The sequence below is a fragment of the Erythrolamprus reginae genome, chromosome 1, assembly GCF_031021105.1.
Source record: "Erythrolamprus reginae isolate rEryReg1 chromosome 1, rEryReg1.hap1, whole genome shotgun sequence".
Lineage (NCBI taxonomy): Eukaryota > Metazoa > Chordata > Lepidosauria > Squamata > Dipsadidae > Erythrolamprus > Erythrolamprus reginae.
Genome location: NC_091950.1, coordinates 368635305 through 368645818, shown reverse-complemented (window position 1 = coordinate 368645818; position 10514 = coordinate 368635305).

Below are 10514 nucleotides of genomic sequence, written 5' to 3'. Positions count from 1 at the left end.
CCAGGGAGACACGGCCCTCCGGCGTAGCTGCCATCTTGGGGGGCCAAGATCTCGTGAGATTTCGCAAGATCTCGGCCATTTCCTGTCGTCGGGGGTGGAGCCTGCCAGCCCTATAAAAAGGGCTGTGCAGGCTTGGGGCCTCCTTTTTGCCCCGACGACGACAGAGCGAATACCCACTCGCCCTCCCTATCTTTCAGTGTGCCACTGTGGGTCGCCCTTAGGGGGGCCGAATAGGAATTTTTGGTGGTCTCAGTATTTTCTGCGACCGTTTTTTCGCCTATTCCACACTGCGGTGACGGATATGCAGTTAGGGGGTGCTTCCCCTCCTGTTTAGGCTAATTGGCTTACCTCTGGTCATTTGGGTAGGCAGGTTAGGGGCGGAAAACTGGGTGGTGTTTAGCAACTGCGTGTTCTCCGTTGGGCATCTTTGGGGAATGATTGACAGGTTCTCTCCAAAGGCTCATGGTGCTAACGGCCTGAGCAATTGGGGGGAACCTGTCTTTGGGTCCCGCCCATTTCTTTCCCCTTGTAGGGGTTAGACGGCAAGACCTCCCACATGCAGGTGCATGGCAGAGATCCAGGTGAAGGCGGGGCCCTTCACCTGGATCAGCATGGAGCTACGACCATAAGTTGCCCCGGAAGTTTTTCTGACGTCCTTTTCTGCCCCGGAAGCAATTGTTTGACCCTGCGGGTCCTTTTTTAGGGTTATATTTAAATTTATGCTAATTTAATGAATAAATTATGCAAGTTTAATTAATAAAATGACCCATTTTAAATCCAGCTCTTTGTGTCCATGTTGTTACTCCGCCTCTGCTGCAAATGTGAATGGTCCGAGTTGCCTGAACTGTGAGATGAGTGGCAAATAAATTTGATAAATAAATGCTCCCAGAATGAATATTATTCCCAGATGAACTTTTATTCTGAGAGAAATTCCAGTTTATTTATCTGGAAAACAGTTTCAGAAAATAAATTAGTAGTTGATCTGTCTTTGAATCAAGAAACTATGAAGTTCTTTGATTCCAGGAAATGGAAATAATCAATTAATAAGGGAGGAATCGGTTTTCTGAATCTGGACTTGTATCATCAGGCTTATTTATTGTTTAGTATTAATGTTAATTTTCTGATTTGGGCAACTTTGGAGTATACATATATAGCATCTTTGCCTGGATGGACAGCATTAGGATCCAAATATGGTAAAATTCTAGTATGTCTGGAAACAATTGTATCACTTCAAAGGTTTTAATAATTAATTAATTGATTGAGTGATTGATTGATTGATTTAAATTATAAATTAATTAAATTTATAGACCATGTTTCTCCTTGCAGATTCAGGGCAGCTCACAATAGTAAAAATGAACACATTACATAATAATATATTTTTGGAATGTAATATCTAATAAAAAGGGGGTTGAACCTTTTTCCTCATGCCCAAAGTTTAACGGGGAAGCCTAATTTTAAAAATTGAAAAAAAGATAATGATATGGATGGAAGTGAAAATATTAATGCTGGACTAACTGAAGATCGAGCTTTAACCTACTCTAATAAGAGATAAATATCAGATGTCTGATATAACCAAAGGCTATATTTACCATTAAAAACCATTTAGATGTCAGATATAACCAAAGACTATATTTGCCATTAAAAACCGTTTAGATCTGAAATATTTGGATCAGCTTCTGAGGCATCAATAAAACTAGAACAACTTGTTAAACCCTTTAAAAAAACCTACCATTCATTTTTATAGATGTTTGTATCAATAAAACAATTTGAAATGCAGATATGCAGATATTAAGGAATAATAGAATTAAAGAGTGAAAGATTCTTATATTGTCTGGACAATGGGAAAGTGTCTTTCTATAATAAGAGGGTCAATGGACCTCAAATTATGACTTATACAACAAAAAATAATATTTAGAATATATTGGGCTCCATTACATTGGTACAGAAAAGAACTGTCAAAGACATATGGAGATCTTATAAGATACTGCTTCTTTAAAACACTTGTTTTAAAGTAGATATGTCCTATATCTACTAAGTTTTGGAATAAAACTTAGATTTGGTATTATGTACTGTACTGTTTTTTATTATTGTTGTGAGCCGCCCCGAGTTTGCGGAGAGGGGCGGCATATAAATCCAATAAACCTAAACCTAAACCTAAAGTAATGGATTATATAAAAATGATGGTGAGGCAAAAGCTAAAATTCTCAGCTATTATTCTCTTAAATTACATACCTAGTACACCATATTTTATAACAGGAAAATATCAATGGATTCTTTATGCCCTTATTATAGCCAAAAACTGCAGCTCTGGAAAGGTAAACTAATGGCCCCTTTCACTAAATGGTTTGAAGCTTTAATTATATTTTCTAGTTATTAATAGTTTGCGAATAAACATAGGCTTTGTATGGACAGGTAAAATGAAATATGGGACTAATTTATACAGAATTCAATAGGTTAAAAATGATAGCTGTATAAATAAATGTATTAGAAATACGTAGGTGAATAATATTTGCATTAGATAAGTATAAATAGAATTGCAATCATTTGTTGTTACAATGTATACCATATTATCTTTTTCATTTTTTAACTTTTTTATTAGACACTTTTTGTCAACCCTGAAGCTGGCTGAACTGTGGCCAATTTGTTTTTGTCATTTTCTAGGGAGCTTTCTCTTCTCACTGCTTCAGGACTGATAGAGCTCAGCCCTAGAGCAATACGGCCCAGGTATAGAGATAGCTGGGGAATTGTAGCCTAAATAAATTTATTTCCCTTGGGAATCAAGGATGTTGGTGCAGGTGTTTGAAAGGTGGAGACTGAAGTCACCTAGCAACTGGGTTGTATATTGATTGGATCATGTGACTGGAGACTCGGTAGGGGGAATGATAAAGTTTTACTTTTAATTGGATAAAAAACCAGCGGCAACTTAGAGCTGGTTTTCCATGAAGGAGGGAGGGAGGTGTTGTGGTTGGCTCTGGGCCAGCTCCTGCTCTGAGGACTGTGGATGTTGGTTTGGGAGAATCCTCAAGTTCTCAGAGACCGGTTTTACTGCCAACAGCTTTGGACAGTGAAGATTCTGTGTCAAGGGCAAACTCTGGGAATGAAGCAGAATCGGATGAGGTAGATGCAGGCAGCCCATTAGCTAATGACACCAGAGGAAGGAAGGCTCAGACTCAGAGGAAGATGGATTAATAGATGCTTGCAGGCACAGGTTTATGATGAGAAGGGAACAACTGCACAAGTATTATAGACGATAAGGGAAAACAACTGTGGCTGGCGCAATTAGGCTAATGGGGCTGCTGATAAATTGCCAGCGTCACTGAGAGTGTGCGTTGGAGATTATCTGTTTGGAGAAGGATGTGTGTTGTTTGATTTGGACTGTTCCAGGATTTCCAAAGACTTTTTGGATATTTCACAGTTAAGTACATTTTGTGGACTTTTGAAGGTGGGGTGGCTGTGATGCCTTCACAGCTGCTTTTATCTGTTCTGTTTTGTTTTTTGCATTTCGCAGCATTCCAGGCTTGCGGTTCGTGGGAAAGTACTTTGGCTGTTTAAAGTGTGTGTGTACAATACTTTTGTTTTGATAAACCGACTCTCTGCTTACTTTACAACAATGTGTGTGTTTGAATTTACATTTCTGACTTAATTGGGGCTCATAACATGAAGCCCAGCATAAGAGTAGGTAGATAGGTAGATAAGTAGGTAGATAGGTAGGTAGGTTCATTCATTCATTCATTCATTTGATTTCTATGCCGCCCTTCTCCTGGGACCAGGGCGGCTCAAAGCATGAAGAAATCTAAATAATATGCCAATATCAAACTGTTATTTGAGAAATTTGCCTGCCACAGAATTCTTATAGAACGGGATGTATTTACTTAAAACCCTGACGCTTTTTATCTGTTCTTTTCTTTCTTTTTGACAATTCTATCATTTTTATGTTTTGACCTTTTTTCTTCCTTTTGTTGTGAACTAAAAAGCAATAAATAAATTCATCAGGTTTTGATATTATGTTGTGTTAAAGGTATTAGTTCTAAGGAATATTTGTTTTTTCTTGACATGAGCTCTTGGGGAATGAGGTAGTTTAATAAAGTAACAAATAAATAAATACATCCACTGCTATCTAAATAAATGCATAGACAAGATATTTGGGTGGCTAAGATCCAAACCATTTAGTCAGGTGCAAGTGATTGATTGATTGATTGATTGATTGATTTTAGATTCTGCCCATCTCACTGATGAGTATTAGGCTAATGGGAATAGATGCCCCAAACCTAAACTGTTGAACCTAAACTCCCTTCAGTGCTGACCACTGAACTGTGCTAAAGTAACTTGTAACAATGTTGTCAGATCTGTGGTTTCCACCCATGGGCTAATTATTTTCACAACAAACTCAGAAACTTGATTTGCACTTGGAACTGGACCAACAATGAGTGAACCATATCAAGTGGGGATTCCAACTTACCGCCACTACTGGTACGGATGCCCATGCAGCTCCGGGTGACTGATGGGTGCGGGTGCACATCGAAGCAAGATTTTGCTTCTGCACATGCACAGGAAGCAAATCTCATGAGCAAATGCATGGGTGTGTGAGGTTTAAGCAAATTTTTTTTTTTGCTTCTGTGCACGCAGAAGTGCAAAAAACAGCACAACAGGCAAATCAGAAGTTCGGAAAACACACTTCCAGTTTGCCCACTGTGCATTTTTTTTTAATTCTGGGGCTTCAGGAAGTTTTCCTGAACCCTCCAGAGTACAAAAAACAGTACAATGGCAAAACAGAAGTGCATTTTTCCAAACTTCTGGGAGAATTTTCTTTTGCCTCCGGGGCTTCAGAGAAGCTTGTCTGAAGTGTCTGGTGGATGAAACAGCCTTTCTCAAGGCCAAAAATAGCTGACCAACTCATGCATGCACGCTGGAGTTGAAACATGGCAAAGTCTCATGTGCCATTCCATATGGCTCTGCATGCCACCTGTAGCACATATGCCATAGATTTGCCATTACAGCTATAGATCATGATTATCGCTGTCCAGGCTATTGGTTCTGAATCTGTATGAATGATTAGGGTTAATGTATGTGAAAGCCTAATGTCAAGATGATGCAGAAGTTGGTGATAAATTAATGGCTTGCCACATTATCTATAGAAGACCTGGTGTTTATGGGAACTTATGGGAGGGGTGATTTTCTGGAAGGAACAGATGTAGCCACAAAGCGTTCTTTCGAGTGGTTCAAGGACATCATATGCCCACCCACTGGGGTGGAAGCAAAGGAAGGACTGGCCATAATATAAGTGGACTAGTTTGTGGGTGGGGTTCAAGGGATGTGAACTTTCAACTGAGTGGGAAACTCAAATCCAGGTTTCCCTGTGTAGGTGTCAGGATGGCTCCGGAAATAAATTGGAACTTTGAGTAGTACTTTGACTCAGACTCTAATTTAGTTTGGATGTTACCTGGAACCTTAATATCTGAAATATAAATAATTTTTATAACATTAACCAGAAACATACAAGCTGACGAAGGCTACCATATTGTGTACCCAACTTGATGTACCAGAAAATACCATGTATTTTCCATTCCATATCATAAACATTGCTGTTTATCTGCCGATCTGCTTCCCTGTAGACTTCTTTATCTGTTTTTTGAACTTCTGCTGTCGTAGATCGCTATGGTTGTGCCCAGGCAGCCGCCTGGTCGCAGCTCTCCATTCCTACAGCTGTGGGGCTGTCCCTAACCCCCGGGGCCACGGCGATCCGTCCCGTGGGGTCCAGGAAACCCCCTGTCCTCGGATGACCCCTCCGGGTGTCGGCGCAACGCAATGGAGGGTCCTGCAGGCTGGAAAGGCAGGCTGCGGAGCGAGAGCTCGGCTTCCGCACCTCCGGCGCGATCAGGCTCCACCCGGAAGTCCCTTGCTAAAATACTCTTATATGTGTACTGCAACTTCCTACAAGTTTCACCTTAGCTTCTGTTCTCTCCATCCAGTTCCTACTCCAAACTAGGGCAAAAATTCTTTAGATAAATATTCTGTGCCATCATTGTCTACAGACAGGTTTCTTCTCTTAAATTTATTCCATGTAGCTATGAAAGCAAATCTTTCATTCTGCAGAGTAACCTATTATTCAGAGGCAGATAACAATATTGAAGTTATGGCCATTTATTGTTCTCAATGCAGAAAGAAGGGGAAAGAAAGAGTACATAGTGATTACAGTTTAACAAAAAAAATTATCTTAAATTAGAAAGGGAATTGGCCACAGTCTCAAATGTACTTATTAAGCTGGGTGTTCTTTATATTATCATTTATTTTTTAAGTCAAAGTGCTGAAGTCATATTTTTTTGCAATCAAGTTTGGAGCAGTTTATCTTGAGTTTGTATCTATTGTGAGTCATGTGCTGTTACAGTTGAAGCTGAAGTAGTCATTGACAGGTAAGATGTTGTAACATTTAATTTTATGTGCTACACTTAGGTCAGTCCTAAATTTTCTAGGCCCAAAATTTCAGGTCTGGTGGCATAAGGTATTCTGTTGAGAACTGAGGAATGTAATACTCATCTTGTGAAATATCTCTGGACATTCTTAACTGTATTAATGTAGTGTGGACTTCAGACAGATGAATTGTGTTTGAGAATTGATCTAGCAAATGTTTTATATGCTTTGGTTGAAAGTACAATATTACCAGAGAAGAAGCTATGCAAGATTAGATTAACCACACTTAATGCCTTTTTAGCAAAGCTGTTGCAGTGGGCTCTGGCACTTAGATCATTGCAGATGAGTACTCCAACTGAAACCAAATTGTTTGTGGGAGCGTAGGTTGTTTGTCTCTAAGTAGTGAATAATGGATTGGTTGATGATTGATTCCATAATTTTGCAAGTGATGCAACATAAAGAGATTCGTCTGTAATTTTCAGCTAGGCTGGGCTCTCCCTTTTTGAAGATAGGGATGACCATGTATATTATGGCTAGATGACCATGTTTAGTAACCATAGGTTGGGTAGGGTAGAGATCTGATAAATTTTGGAAGATTTATCAAAAATTATGCTCAGTGGTTCTGCTAAGGCAGTGGAAAGGGGTTTTTTTTAAGAAGAAGGCATTTAGTCCATCAGGTCCAATGGATAGAGATGCGTAGAGCCTTTCCAATGCTGTCTTATGTGAAATTGGTGTGTATTAGAGCATTGTAATTACTTGTGTAGAAGTACTACACAAGGCACAAACATTTGCATCCCATCAGCCCAACTGACCAGAATTTCCATCATCTTAAAACAAGGACGGGTCTAGTGATTCAACGCTCAATCAGAAACAGCAGGCATGTCATCAGAAATGGGTTTCTTTCTAAAACTGTTTGAACTGGCAGAGATGGTGATATTAACTGCATTGATTAGAAACACTGGATTAGACAAGTTTATTAGAGACTGGAAGCTATTTATGGATGACAGATACAATAACAGATAACAGAGGGCTTTGATTTTTAGTTTTACCTTGAAATATCTGTGAATTTATGAGGAATGGAAATAGAGAATCAAATATAACTTTGGTCCTCTCTTGTCTGATTCTTTTTGATCATGTGGTCATAGGAATGCTGCAATGGTCATAAGTGTGAAAAATGGTCATAAGTCACTTTTTTCAGTGCTGTTGTAACTTTGAATGGTCACTAAGAGAGCCATTATAAGTTGAGGACTACCCGTATTTAATGTTTTTCTACTCCAAGCGGTATTCAGGGAGATATTTTAACAGAACACAAATGCTTTTTAAATTCTGTGTGCATCTGAGGCAAAATACTTTAGAGCTCTATCTTAAAGGATCGTGTGCACCTTTGGTCTATGAGAAAAGATTTCAGAGTTGCAGTCTACAAATCAGATCAAAGGGGCACATGATCCTTTGAACAGCTAGGAATTTTTCAGACATGGCATTGCTTCCATGTCTATTACAGAAGGGATTTGAAGAGATTAATCTTGGTAAATTCATCCTTCTCACAGAAGAGGTTTGTTTCCGAATATTCATTTTCAAATGAGATTTTGGTAGCTTTCCCTGTGGCAGGTGGCAGGCTTTGAAATTTGTGCACAACTGTCTGCATGACATTTATATTATAGAATCTGCAATGCCTGTCAATCAGGTTGTTCTTCTTTTCCCCATATGGTTCCATAATCTACCATCCACGACGTGTGGGTTTTTTGACACCCGCTTTGGATTATGCATAAGCAGCTGGGTGTACAGATGGCACTTTTGCTCTTTGGCCCAGCTATATTCCCCATCCAATCTTTGCAGACTTAAATGTGCAATGGACTAGTAAGGCTGGGGATTTGAATCACTGGAATACCTGGGCAACTGCCAGAGTAGGACTCTGTAAATAATTATGATATACCTACAAACACCCCTACTTAAGAACTTTTCTAGATAAGAACCAGGTGTTCAAGATTTTTTTTGCCTCTTCTCAAAACCATTTTCCACTTACAAACCTGAGCCTCCAAAACTGTAACCAGAAAAGGCGGGGAGAAGACTCCGTGGGGCTTCCCTAGGAATTTCCTAGGAGGAAACAGGGCCGGAAAAGGCGGGGAGAAACCTCAATGGGGCCTCTCTAGGAATCTCCTGGGAGGAAACAGGGCGTCCACCTTCCCTGTGGTTTCCCCAATCGCACACATTATTTGCTTTTACATTGATTCTTATGGGAAAATTGCATCTTCTACTTAAGAACCTGGTCACGGAACGAATTAAATTCATAAGTAAAGGTACCACTGTAAATATAAAAAATATAGTATATTTTGTTATTTTTAATTTTCATGGTTTTTCTTGGGGTTGATGACCCCACTATCATTTATTTATCTGATTTTAAGCACCATTGTAGCAAAAAAGGGATCTAGAACAAAACAAAATATTTGATTGGTAGAGCTGTGACTTACCAAGAGCATACTTTTCTGCTATTTAGTATTTGGTGAGTTTTTGACAATATCTTGACTACTGTCAAAGTGCATCTCCCCAATCTTAAGTGTTCATCATTTAGAGACTGATATGTAAGGTACAATATTGATTAATAAATAAATATCTGTCAGGTTTCAGACCTGTCTATGGGACAGAGTTAGCATTGATTGAACTTTTAGATAACCTCCAGCATGGGTGGGATGGTGCTAATACAACCATTCTTACTTTAATTCACCTTTCAATGGTTTTTGATACCCTTGACTTTGGTATCTTCAGGATCAACTCAGAGGATTGGGGTGAGGGATGGCAAAACAGTATTGTGTTGGTTCACCTCCTTTTTCCAGGATCATTTCCAGGTAGTGTTGGTTGGGGTGGGGAGGTCTCATATTCAACCTTCCTACGTGGGGTACCACAAGGGTTGGTTCAGTGCCTTCTCCTGTTCAACATATACATAGGATCACTAGGTTAGTTTATCCATCACTTTGAGACATTGTAATGGCACTTTTCTGCTCCTGGGGAATTAAGTGATACTGTGAAAATTCTATTCTAATGTCTGCAGGCTATGAGAGTCTGGATGGGCAACAGCAGGCTTCAAGTGAACCCTGGCAAGACTGAGTGGCTTTGGAGCTCTCTGGTTCTAGGATTATACCATCTTTAATCCTAACAGACCCTATGTGTAGTCCGAGGATCCTCCTGGACTCCTGCTTGAGGAGCAGATGGCAGTGATGGCTAAGAGTATCTTTGCACAACTTTGTATTGAATGCCAGTCACCACATTCCTGAGTCACATGACCCTACTCACAGTCATTTGTACCCTGATCACCTTTCAGTTGGGATTATTGCAATGCACTTTATATCACTGTTGTGTCATCTGTAAATTTATTTGATGAGTTCCCCTTCTCATCTAAGTCATTTATGAAGATATTGAAGAGAACTGGGCATATGTATCTGGAAACTTCATCTGGTACAAAATGAAGCAGTATGAGCAGTTACCGGTATGTGTATTTCTGGATTTAATTTAATTTAATTTAATTTAATTTAATTTAATTTAATTTAATTTAATTTAATTTAATTTAATTTAATTTAATTTAATTTAATTTAATTTAATTTAATTTAATTTAATTTAATTTAATTTAATTTAATTTAATTTAATTTAATTTAATTTAATTTAATTTAATTTAATTTAATTTAATTTAATTTAATTTAATTTAATGTAATGTAATGTAATGTAATGTAATGTAATGTAATGTAATGTAATGTAATGTAATGTAATTTAATTTAATTTAATTTAATTTAATTTAATTTAATTTAATTTAATTTAATTTAATTTAATTTAATTTAATTTAATTTAATTTAATTTAATTATTTAATTTAATTTAATTTAATTTAATTTAATTTAATTTAATTTAATTTAATTTAATTTAATTTAATTTAATTTAATTTAATTATTTAATTTAATTTAATTTAATTTAATTTAATTTAATTTAATTTTATTTTATTTTATTTAATTATTTAATTTAATTTAATTTAATTTAATTTAATTTAATTTTTTTATTTTTTTATTTTTTTATTTTTTTATTTTTTTATTTTTTTATTTTTATTTTTTTAATTTATTTATTT